Source organism: Manis pentadactyla, chromosome Y, assembly GCF_030020395.1.
Source record: "Manis pentadactyla isolate mManPen7 chromosome Y, mManPen7.hap1, whole genome shotgun sequence".
Classification (NCBI taxonomy): domain Eukaryota; kingdom Metazoa; phylum Chordata; class Mammalia; order Pholidota; family Manidae; genus Manis; species Manis pentadactyla.
This window is the reverse complement of record NC_080039.1, coordinates 11,311,026-11,323,238: the sequence shown is the minus strand read 5'-3', so window position 1 is coordinate 11,323,238 and position 12,213 is coordinate 11,311,026.

Here is a 12,213-nt window from a genome sequence, read left to right as displayed (position 1 = left end):
TTTCCGTATGAATTTTTCAATTATTTGTTCCAGTTCATTGAAGAATGTTGCTGGTAATTTGATAGGAAAGCATCAAATCTGTATATTGCTTTGGGCAGGATGGGCGTTTTCATGATATTAGTTCTTCCTAGCCACGTGAATGGGTGAGTTTCCCTTTGTTAGTGTCCCCTTTAATTTCTCTTAAGAGTGACTTGTTGTTTTCTGAGTATATGTCTATCACTTCTTTGGTGAGGTTAATTCCTAGGTATTTTATACTTTCTTCTGCAATTGTGAACGGAATTGTTTTCCAGATTTCTCTTTCTATTGGTTCATTGTTCGTGTACAGGAGAGTTACAGATTTCTGTGTGTTAATTTTCTATCATGCAATTTGCTGTGTCGCGATATGAGCTCTTGTAGTTTTGGTGTGGAGTCTTTAGGGTACTTTATGTACAATTACATGTCATCTGCAAATAGAGACAGTTTAACATCTTTTCTACCAATATGGATTCCTTGTGTTTCTTTGTTTTGTCTAATTGCTGTGGCTAGGACCTCCAGTACTGTGTTGAATAACAGTGGGGAGAGTGGGCATCCCCGTCTTGTACCCAATCGCAGAAGAAAAGCTTTCAGCTTCTCACTGTTCACTATGATGTTGCCTGTGGGTTTATCATATATGGCCTTTATTATGTTGAGGTACTTGCCCTCTATACACATTTTGTTGAGAGTGTTTATCATGAATGGTTCTAGAACTTTGTCGAATGCTTTTTCAGCATCTATGGAGATGATCATGTGTTTTTGTCTGTCTTTATGTTGATGTGCTGGATGATGTTGATGGATTATCAAATGTCGTACCATCCTTGCATCCCTGGAATGAATCCCACTTGGTCATTCGGTATCATCCTTTGGATGTATTTTTGAATTCGGTTTGCTAATATTTTGTTTTGTATTTTTACATCTACGCTCATCAGGGATAATTGTCTGTAGGTTATTTATCTTTGGTACGGTTTTTGCCTGGTTTTTCTATTAGAGTGTTAGTGGTTTCATAGACTGAGTTTGAAAGTAATCCCTTCTCTTATTTTTCTTGGAAAACTTTAAGGAGAATGGATATTATGTCTGATCTGTATGTCTGATAAAATTCCGAGATAAATCCATCTATCCCTGTGATTTGTTTTTTGGTAGTGTTTTGCTTACTGATTCAGTTCCGTTGCTGGTAATTGGTCTGTTAAGATTTTCTGTTTTTTTCTGGGTCAGCCATGGAAAGTTTTATTTTCCTAGGAAGTTGTCCATTTCTCTTTGGTATACCAACTTATCAGCGTATAGGTTTACATAGTACTCTCTAATAAATCTTTGTATTTCTGTGGTGTCCGTCGTGTTTTTCCTTTTTTATTTCTGATTCTGTAGATGTGTGTTGACTGTCTTTTCCTCTTAATAATTCTGGCAAGAGGCTTATCTATATTGTTTATTTTGCCGAAGAACCAGCTCTTGCTTTCGTTGGTTTTTGCTAATGTTTTCTTCTCAACTTAATTTATTTCTTCTCTGATCTTTATTTTTTCCAACCTTCTGCTGACCTTAGGACTCATTTGTTCTCCTTTTACCAATTTCGATAATTGTGACATTAGACCATTCATTTGGGATTGTTCTTCCTTCTTCACATGTGACTGGATTGCTATATATTTTGCTCTTAATTCTGCTTTTGCCATACCCACAGTAGTTTTGGCTTTGTGTTGATGTCATTGGTTTCCATATACAGTTGAATCTCCATTTTAATTTGTTCTTTGAGTTATTGATTATTTAAGAGCATGTTGTTAAGCCTCCAAGTGTTTGTGAGCCTTTTTGCTTTCTTTGTACAATTTATTTGTTGTTTGATGCATTTGTGGTCTGAAAAGTTGGTTGATAGGTTTTCAATCTTTTGGAATTTTCTGAGGCTCTTTTTCTTGCCTACTATGTGGTCTATTCTGGAGAATGTTACGTGTGCACATGAGAAGAATGTGTGTCCTGTTGATTTTGGATGTAGAGTTGTATAGATATCTATTAGGGCCATCTGTTCTAGTGTTTTATTCAGTGCTTCTGTGTCCTTACTTATTTTCTGTCTCTAGGATCTGTCCTTTTTAGTGAGTGGTGGGTTGAATTCTCCCAAAGTGTATGCATTGCATTCTATTTCCTCCTTTAATTCTGTTAGTATTTGTTTCAAATATGCTGGTGCTTCAGTGTCGTATTCACATATACTCATTATGGTTATATCCTCTTGTTGAACTGAGCCCTTCATCATTATGTAATGTCTTTCTTTATCTTTTATTTTCTTTTTTACTTTCTTTTTTTTTAGTTTTTTGATCTTTACACCTGATTTGTGTGTTTATCCCACTTTTCTCTGTTATTATGATTATAATTGTAATTAATATTTTTTAATATAAAGGTGAAGTGGTAGGTAGCTGCAAGATAAAGGTAGAAAACAGAGTTTAGTGTTTTGAGAGAGCACATATGGATGATCAGGTGTGTGCCTGTAGACTAAGTGTTAGTCCAGGCTAGACAAGGGCAATAAAACATCCACGGATGCAGATTTCTCTCAAAACAAGGCATTGAGGTTTGAAGCCTCACCTCTGTAGATTCCCAATTTCTCACCTGATGGCTGCCCTGTGACTGTGCCTGTCTTATGTTGTTCCTCCCTTGAAGAATCTTCGCATCTCTGGCTAACCAGTCACCTTCCAGGACCTTACAGGGAAATTTTAATTTGATAAGTGAGATAGAAGCAATATTGTTTTAAAAGGTTAGCTATTTACTTCTTTGCAGATTTATGCCATGTGGTATCTGTGCCCAGCATTTTCCCTGAAGTATCTTTACCACTTGGTAGAATTATCTTACGCAGTAAATTCGAAATGAGGCACGAATTCTATTTAAGGGCTGTAATTAGCAAGGAAGAAGAGAAGCTATAGAAGTAGCAGACGGACGAAAACATGGGAAGATTATTTATTTCTTTGAAATATCTTCTTGTAGAGTAACTTAAGCATGTCTAGGTTTTAAACTACTAATTAAATTGAGCACGCACATTAACGTAGAGGGAATACCCTTACATAACCAAAGCAGACCTATAATTACCAGCCATCACCAGTGAAACCAAGAAAACCAGTTAGGCTTCCTAGGCATTTGTGAACATTTATCTATGATATGATGGATATTGTCCAACTGAACTTGAACGGCCTGAGAGAATTCAGACAAATTAAAACAACCGATTCCTGGGAATTGTTCACATCCCATATGCTCTTTTAACAGTAGATAGTCTGTAGTTGTAAGATTTTGGAGCGCTATAACTTGCACTTCTCCTAATTCTTGGTTGAGTTCCAACAGAATAGTCCCAGTCAAATTTGTTGTTTTACTGTATGCACAGGCCAGCTTAGATATTTTCATCTCCATTCACATGGCAAGTATAGGAACTGGTGAGACGATTGCAGCTGCAACTGTAGCAGTGCCTGGATTTTTGTTGAGGATTTTAATGATCATCTTCTTTAATGACTCTTCCAGAGAGTGCTGATGTTGGACGTACTTCTTCATATCGTATCTAAGTTCATTATGTGGTTAGTCCAATTAGGCTTTGATCCGCTATATAAGCACCAAGAGACCTTTTTCCCCAAATTTTTATACGCCCTTTATATCATTGTGTAGAACTCATTGGAAGTCAACACACAGGAACTGCTTTTTTATCTATGGAGACGAATATTATCAGAAAACTGTACAGCCACACCGATCATCTGCAAATCCTCAACTGATCTAAATTAAGGATATTTTAGGCATGAATTTATCCTTGGTTTACCGTTAATTTTATTCTATCTGGGAGTTATACCCCTTTTCTTTCTTTATTTTCTTTTTTTCTCGTTAACATTAATCTAAACTTACATGAAGAATATTTTGTTTTCTAGTCTCTCCCCTATAACTGGTCGCCACTGTTAACCCCTTTCCAATCACTGTCCATCAGCAGAGCAAAATGTTGTAGAATCAATACTTGTCTTCTCTGTGATGTACAGCCCTCCAATTTCTCCCACCCACCCCCATTAGCATGCTAATCTTATCACCCTCCTTCTACTTCCCCCCTTATCCCTCCCTAACCACCCATCCTCCCAACTCCCTTTCCCTTTGGAACCTGTTACTCCATTCTTGGGTACAGTGAATCCGCTTCTGTTTTGTTCGTTCAGTTTTTCTTTCGTTCTTACACACCACAAATCAGTGAAATCATTTGGTATTTACCTTTCTCTGCTTGGCTTACTTCACTGAGCATAATATCCTCCAGCTCCATCCATGTTGCTGCAAATGGTAGGATTTGCCCTCATCTTATGGCTGAGTAATATTCCATTTTGCATATGTACCACATCTTCTTTATCCATTCATCTACCAATGGACATTTAGGTTGCTTCCATTTCTTTGCTATAGTAAATAGTGCTGCAATAGACATCGGGGTGCATTTGTCTTTTCAAAATTGATTGCTGCGTTCTTAGTGTATATTCCTCGGAGGGGAATTCCTGGGTCCAATGGTAAATCTTTTCTGAGCATTTTCAGGAACCTCCATACTCCTTTCCACAATGGTTGAACTAATTTACATTCCCACCAGCAGTGTAGGAGGGTTCCCCTTTCTCCACAGCCACAACAACATTTGTTGTTGCTTGTCTTTTGAATGATAGCCATCCTTAGTGGTGTGAGGTGATAACTCATTGCAGTTTATTTTGCATTTCTCTGATAATAATGATGTGGAGCATCTTTTCATGTGTCTGTTGGCCATCTGTATTTGTTATTTGGAGATCTGTCTGTTCAGTCCTCTGCCGATTTTTTTATTGGGTTATTTGTTTTTTGTTTGTTGAGGCATGTGAATTCTTTATATATTTTGGGCGTCAAGCCTTTATCGGATGTGTCATTTACAAATATATTTTCCCATCCTGTAGGGCTCCTTTCTGTTGTATTGATGGTGTCTACTGCTCTACAGAAGCTTTTCACCTTAATATATTCCCACTTGTTCATTTTTGCTGTTGTTTTCCTTAGCCGGGAGATATGTTCAGGAAGAGGTCGCTCATGTCTATGTCTAAGAGGTTCCTGCCTATGTTTTCTTCCAAGAGTTTAATGGTTTCATGACTTACCTTCCGGTCTTTGATACATTTTGGATTTACTTTTGTGTATGGGGTTAAACCACGGTCCAGTTTCGTTCTCCTTCATATAGCTTTCCAGATTTGCCAGCACAATCTTTTGAAGAGACTGTCATTTCGCCATTGTATGTCCAAGGCTCCTTTATCAAATATTAATTGACCACGTATATTTGGGATAATGTCTGGTGTGTCTAGTCTGTTCCACTGTTGTGTGGCTCTGTTCTTGTGCCAGTACCATATTGTCTTGATTCCTATGGCTTTATAGTAGAGCTTGAAGTTGCTGAGTGAGAACCCCCATACTTTATTCTTCTCTCTCAGTATTGCTATGGCTCTTCGGGGTCTTTGGTGTTTCCGTATGAATTTTTCAATTATTTGTTCCAGTTCATTGAAGAATGTTGCTGGTAATTTGATAGGAAAGCATCAAATCTGTATATTGCTTTGGGCAGGATGGGCGTTTTCATGATATTAGTTCTTCCTAGCCACGTGAATGGGTGAGTTTCCCTTTGTTAGTGTCCCCTTTAATTTCTCTTAAGAGTGACTTGTTGTTTTCTGAGTATATGTCTATCACTTCTTTGGTGAGGTTAATTCCTAGGTATTTTATACTTTCTTCTGCAATTGTGAACGGAATTGTTTTCCAGATTTCTCTTTCTATTGGTTCATTGTTCGTGTACAGGAGAGTTACAGATTTCTGTGTGTTAATTTTCTATCATGCAATTTGCTGTGTCGCGATATGAGCTCTTGTAGTTTTGGTGTGGAGTCTTTAGGGTACTTTATGTACAATTACATGTCATCTGCAAATAGAGACAGTTTAACATCTTTTCTACCAATATGGATTCCTTGTGTTTCTTTGTTTTGTCTAATTGCTGTGGCTAGGACCTCCAGTACTGTGTTGAATAACAGTGGGGAGAGTGGGCATCCCCGTCTTGTACCCAATCGCAGAAGAAAAGCTTTCAGCTTCTCACTGTTCACTATGATGTTGCCTGTGGGTTTATCATATATGGCCTTTATTATGTTGAGGTACTTGCCCTCTATACACATTTTGTTGAGAGTGTTTATCATGAATGGTTCTAGAACTTTGTCGAATGCTTTTTCAGCATCTATGGAGATGATCATGTGTTTTTGTCTGTCTTTATGTTGATGTGCTGGATGATGTTGATGGATTATCAAATGTCGTATCATCCTTGCATCCCTGGAATGAATCCCACTTGGTCATGCGGTATCATCCTTTGGATGTATTTTTGAATTCGGTTTGCTAATATTTTGTTTTGTATTTTTACATCTACGCTCATCAGGGATAATTGTCTGTAGGTTATTTATCTTTGGTACGGTTTTTGCCTGGTTTTTCTATTAGAGTGTTAGTGGTTTCATAGACTGAGTTTGAAAGTAATCCCTTCTCTTATTTTTCTTGGAAAACTTTAAGGAGAATGGATATTATGTCTGATCTGCATGTCTGATAAAATTCAGAGATAAATCCATCTATCCCTGTGATTTGTTTTTTGGTAGTGTTTTGCTTACTGCTTCAGTTCCGTTGCTGGTAATTGGTCTGTTAAGATTTTCTGTTTTTTTCTGGGTCAGCCATGGAAAGTTTTATTTTCCTAGGAAGTTGTCCATTTCTCTTTGGTATACCAACTTATCAGCGTATAGGTTTACATAGTACTCTCTAATAAATCTTTGTATTTCTGTGGTGTCCGTCGTGTTTTTCCTTTTTTATTTCTGATTCTGTAGATGTGTGTTGACTGTCTTTTCCTCTTAATAATTCTGGCAAGAGGCTTATCTATATTGTTTATTTTGCCGAAGAACCAGCTCTTGCTTTCGTTGGTTTTTGCTGTTTTCTTCTCAACTTAATTTATTTCTTCTCTGATCTTTATTTTTTCCAACCTTCTGCTGACCTTAGGACTCATTTGTTCTCCTTTTACCAATTTCGATAATTGTGACATTAGACCATTCATTTGGGATTGTTCTTCCTTCTTCACATGTGACTGGATTGCTATATATTTTGCTCTTAAGTCTGCTTTTGCCATACCCACAGTAGTTTTGGCTTTGTGTTGATGTCATTGGTTTCCATATACAGTTGAATCTCCATTTTAATTTGTTCTTTGAGTTATTGATTATTTAAGAGCATGTTGTTAAGCCTCCAAGTGTTTGTGAGCCTTTTTGCTTTCTTTGTACAATTTATTTGTTGTTTGATGCATTTGTGGTCTGAAAAGTTGGTTGATAGGTTTTCAATCTTTTGGAATTTTCTGAGGCTCTTTTTCTTGCCTACTATGTGGTCTATTCTGGAGAATGTTACGTGTGCACATGAGAAGAATGTGTGTCCTGTTGATTTTGGATGTAGAGTTGTATAGATATCTATTAGGGCCATCTGTTCTAGTGTTTTATTCAGTGCTTCTGTGTCCTTACTTATTTTCTGTCTCTAGGATCTCTCCTTTTTAGTGAGTGGTGGGTTGAATTCTAACAAAGTGTATGCATTCCATTCTATTTCCTCCTTTAATTCTGTTAGTATTTGTTTCAAATATGCTGGTGCTTCAGTGTCGTATTCACATATACTCATTATAGTTATATCCTCTTGTTGAACTGAGCCCTTCATCATTATGTAATGTCTTTCTTTATCTTTTATTTTCTTTTTTACTTTCTTTTTTTTTAGTTTTTTGATCTTTACACCTGATTTGTGTGTTTATCCCACTTTTCTCTGTTATTATGATTATAATTGTAATTAATATTTTTTAATATAAAGGTGAAGTGGTAGGTAGCTGCAAGATAAAGGTAGAAAACAGAGTTTAGTGTTTTGAGAGAGCACATATGGATGATCAGGTGTGTGCCTGTAGACTAAGTGTTAGTCCAGGCTAGACAAGGGCAATAAAACATCCACGGATGCAGATTTCTCTCAAAACAAGGGCATTGAGGTTTGAAGCCTCACCTCTGTAGATTCCCAATTTCTCACCTGATGGCCGCCCTGTGACTGTGCCTGTCTTATGTTGTTCCTCCCTTGAAGAATCTTCGCATCTCTGGCTAACCAGTCACCTTCCAGGACCTTACAGGGAAATTTTAATTTGATAAGTGAGATAGAAGCAATATTGTTTTAAAAGGTTAGCTATTTACTTCTTTGCAGATTTATGCCATGTGGTATCTGTGCCCAGCATTTTCCCTGAAGTATCTTTACCACTTGGTAGAATTACCTTACGCAGTAAATTCGAAATGAGGCACGAATTCTATTTAAGGGCTGTAATTAGCAAGGTAGAAGAGAAGCTATAGAAGTAGCAGACGGACGAAAACATGGGAAGATTATTTATTTCTTTGAAATATCTTCTTGTAGAGTAACTTAAGCATGTATAGGTTTTAAACTACTAATTAAATTGAGCACGCACATTAACGTAGAGGGAATACCCTTACATAACCAAAGCAGACCTATAATTACCAGCCATCACCAGTGAAACCAAGAAAACCAGTTAGGCTTCCTAGGCATTTGTGAACATTTATCTATGATATGATGGATATTGTCCAACTGAACTTGAACGGCCTGAGAGAATTCAGACAAATTAAAACAACCGATTCCTGGGAATTGTTCACATCCCATATGCTCTTTTAACAGTAGATAGTCTGTAGTTGTAAGATTTTGGAGCGCTATAACTTGCACTTCTCCTAATTCTTGGTTGAGTTCCAACAGAATAGTCCCAGTCAAATTTGTTGTTTTACTGTATGCACAGGCCAGCTTAGATATTTTCATCTCCATTCACATGGCAAGTATAGGAACTGGTGAGACGATTGCAGCTGCAACTGTAGCAGTGCCTGGATTTTTGTTGAGGATTTTAATGATCATCTTCTTTAATGACTCTTACAGAGAGTGCTGATGTTGGACGTACTTCTTCATATCGTATCTAAGTTCATTATGTGGTTAGTCCAATTAGGCTTTGATCCGCTATATAAGCACCAAGAGACCTTTTTCCCCAAATTTTTATACGCCCTTTATATCATTGTGTAGAACTCATTGGAAGTCAACACACAGGAACTGCTTTTTTATCTATAGAGACGAATATTATCAGAAAACTGTACAGCCACACCGATCATCTGCAAATCCTCAACTGATCTAAATTAAGGATATTTTAGGCATGAATTTATCCTTGGTTTACCGTTAATTTTATTCTATCTGGGAGTTATACCCCTTTTCTTTCTTTATTTTCTTTTTTTCTCGTTAACATTAATCTAAACTTACATGAAGAATATTTTGTTTTCTAGTCTCTCCCCTATAACTGGTCGCCACTGTTAACCCCTTTCCAATCACTGTCCATCAGCAGAGCAAAATGTTGTAGAATCAATACTTGTCTTCTCTGTGATGTACAGCCCTCCAATTTCTCCCACCCACCCCCATTAGCATGCTAATCTTATCACCCTCCTTCTACTTCCCCCCTTATCCCTCCCTAACCACCCATCCTCCCAACTCCCTTTCCCTTTGGAACCTGTTACTCCATTCTTGGGTACAGTGAATCCGCTTCTGTTTTGTTCGTTCAGTTTTTCTTTCGTTCTTACACACCACAAATCAGTGAAATCATTTGGTATTTATCTTTCTCTGCTTGGCTTACTTCACTGAGCATAATATCCTCCAGCTCCATCCATGTTGCTGCAAATGGTAGGATTTGCCCTCATCTTATGGCTGAGTAATATTCCATTTTGCATATGTACCACATCTTCTTTATCCATTCATCTACCAATGGACATTTAGGTTGCTTCCATTTCTTTGCTATAGTAAATAGTGCTGCAATAGACATCGGGGTGCATTTGTCTTTTCAAAATTGATTGCTGCGTTCTTAGTGTATATTCCTCGGAGGGGAATTCCTGGGTCCAATGGTAAATCTTTTCTGAGCATTTTCAGGAACCTCCATACTCCTTTCCACAATGGTTGAACTAATTTACATTCCCACCAGCAGTGTAGGAGGGTTCCCCTTTCTCCACAGCCACAACAACATTTGTTGTTGCTTGTCTTTTGAATGATAGCCATCCTTAGTGGTGTGAGGTGATAACTCATTGCAGTTTATTTTGCATTTCTCTGATAATAATGATGTGGAGCATCTTTTCATGTGTCTGTTGGCCATCTGTATTTGTTATTTGGAGATCTGTCTGTTCAGTCCTCTGCCGATTTTTTTATTGGGTTATTTGTTTTTTGTTTGTTGAGGCATGTGAATTCTTTATATATTTTGGGCGTCAAGCCTTTATCGGATGTGTCATTTACAAATATATTTTCCCATCCTGTAGGGCTCCTTTCTGTTGTATTGATGGTGTCTACTGCTCTACAGAAGCTTTTCACCTTAATATATTCCCACTTGTTCATTTTTGCTGTTGTTTTCCTTAGCCGGGAGATATGTTCAGGAAGAGGTCGCTCATGTCTATGTCTAAGAGGTTCCTGCCTATGTTTTCTTCCAAGAGTTTAATGGTTTCATGACTTACCTTCCGGTCTTTGATACATTTTGGATTTACTTTTGTGTATGGGGTTAAACCACGGTCCAGTTTCGTTCTCCTTCATATAGCTTTCCAGATTTGCCAGCACAATCTTTTGAAGAGACTGTCATTTCGCCATTGTATGTCCAAGGCTCCTTTATCAAATATTAATTGACCACGTATATTTGGGATAATGTCTGGTGTGTCTAGTCTGTTCCACTGTTGTGTGGCTCTGTTCTTGTGCCAGTACCATATTGTCTTGATTCCTATGGCTTTATAGTAGAGCTTGAAGTTGCTGAGTGAGATCCCCCCTACTTTATTCTTCTCTCTCAGTATTGCTATGGCTCTTCGGGGTCTTTGGTGTTTCCGTATGAATTTTTCAATTATTTGTTCCAGTTCATTGAAGAATGTTGCTGGTAATTTGATAGGAAAGCATCAAATCTGTATATTGCTTTGGGCAGGATGGGCGTTTTCATGATATTAGTTCTTCCTAGCCACGTGAATGGGTGAGTTTCCCTTTGTTAGTGTCCCCTTTAATTTCTCTTAAGAGTGACTTGTTGTTTTCTGAGTATATGTCTATCACTTCTTTGGTGAGGTTAATTCCTAGGTATTTTATACTTTCTTCTGCAATTGTGAACGGAATTGTTTTCCAGATTTCTCTTTCTATTGGTTCATTGTTCGTGTACAGGAGAGTTACAGATTTCTGTGTGTTAATTTTCTATCATGCAATTTGCTGTGTCGCGATATGAGCTCTTGTAGTTTTGGTGTGGAGTCTTTAGGGTACTTTATGTACAATTACATGTCATCTGCAAATAGAGACAGTTTAACATCTTTTCTACCAATATGGATTCCTTGTGTTTCTTTGTTTTGTCTAATTGCTGTGGCTAGGACCTCCAGTACTGTGTTGAATAACAGTGGGGAGAGTGGGCATCCCCGTCTTGTACCCAATCGCAGAAGAAAAGCTTTCAGCTTCTCACTGTTCACTATGATGTTGCCTGTGGGTTTATCATATATGGCCTTTATTATGTTGAGGTACTTGCCCTCTATACACATTTTGTTGAGAGTGTTTATCATGAATGGTTCTAGAACTTTGTCGAATGCTTTTTCAGCATCTATGGAGATGATCATGTGTTTTTGTCTGTCTTTATGTTGATGTGCTGGATGATGTTGATGGATTATCAAATGTCGTACCATCCTTGCATCCCTGGAATGAATCCCACTTGGTCATTCGGTATCATCCTTTGGATGTATTTTTGAATTCGGTTTGCTAATATTTTGTTTTGTATTTTTACATCTACGCTCATCAGGGATAATTGTCTGTAGGTTATTTATCTTTGGTACGGTTTTTGCCTGGTTTTTCTATTAGAGTGTTAGTGGTTTCATAGACTGAGTTTGAAAGTAATCCCTTCTCTTATTTTTCTTGGAAAACTTTAAGGAGAATGGATATTATGTCTGATCTGTATGTCTGATAAAATTCCGAGATAAATCCATCTATCCCTGTGATTTGTTTTTTGGTAGTGTTTTGCTTACTGATTCAGTTCCGTTGCTGGTAATTGGTCTGTTAAGATTTTCTGTTTTTTTCTGGGTCAGCCATGGAAAGTTTTATTTTCCTAGGAAGTTGTCCATTTCTCTTTGGTATACCAACTTATCAGCGTATAGGTTTACATAGTACTCTCTAATAAAT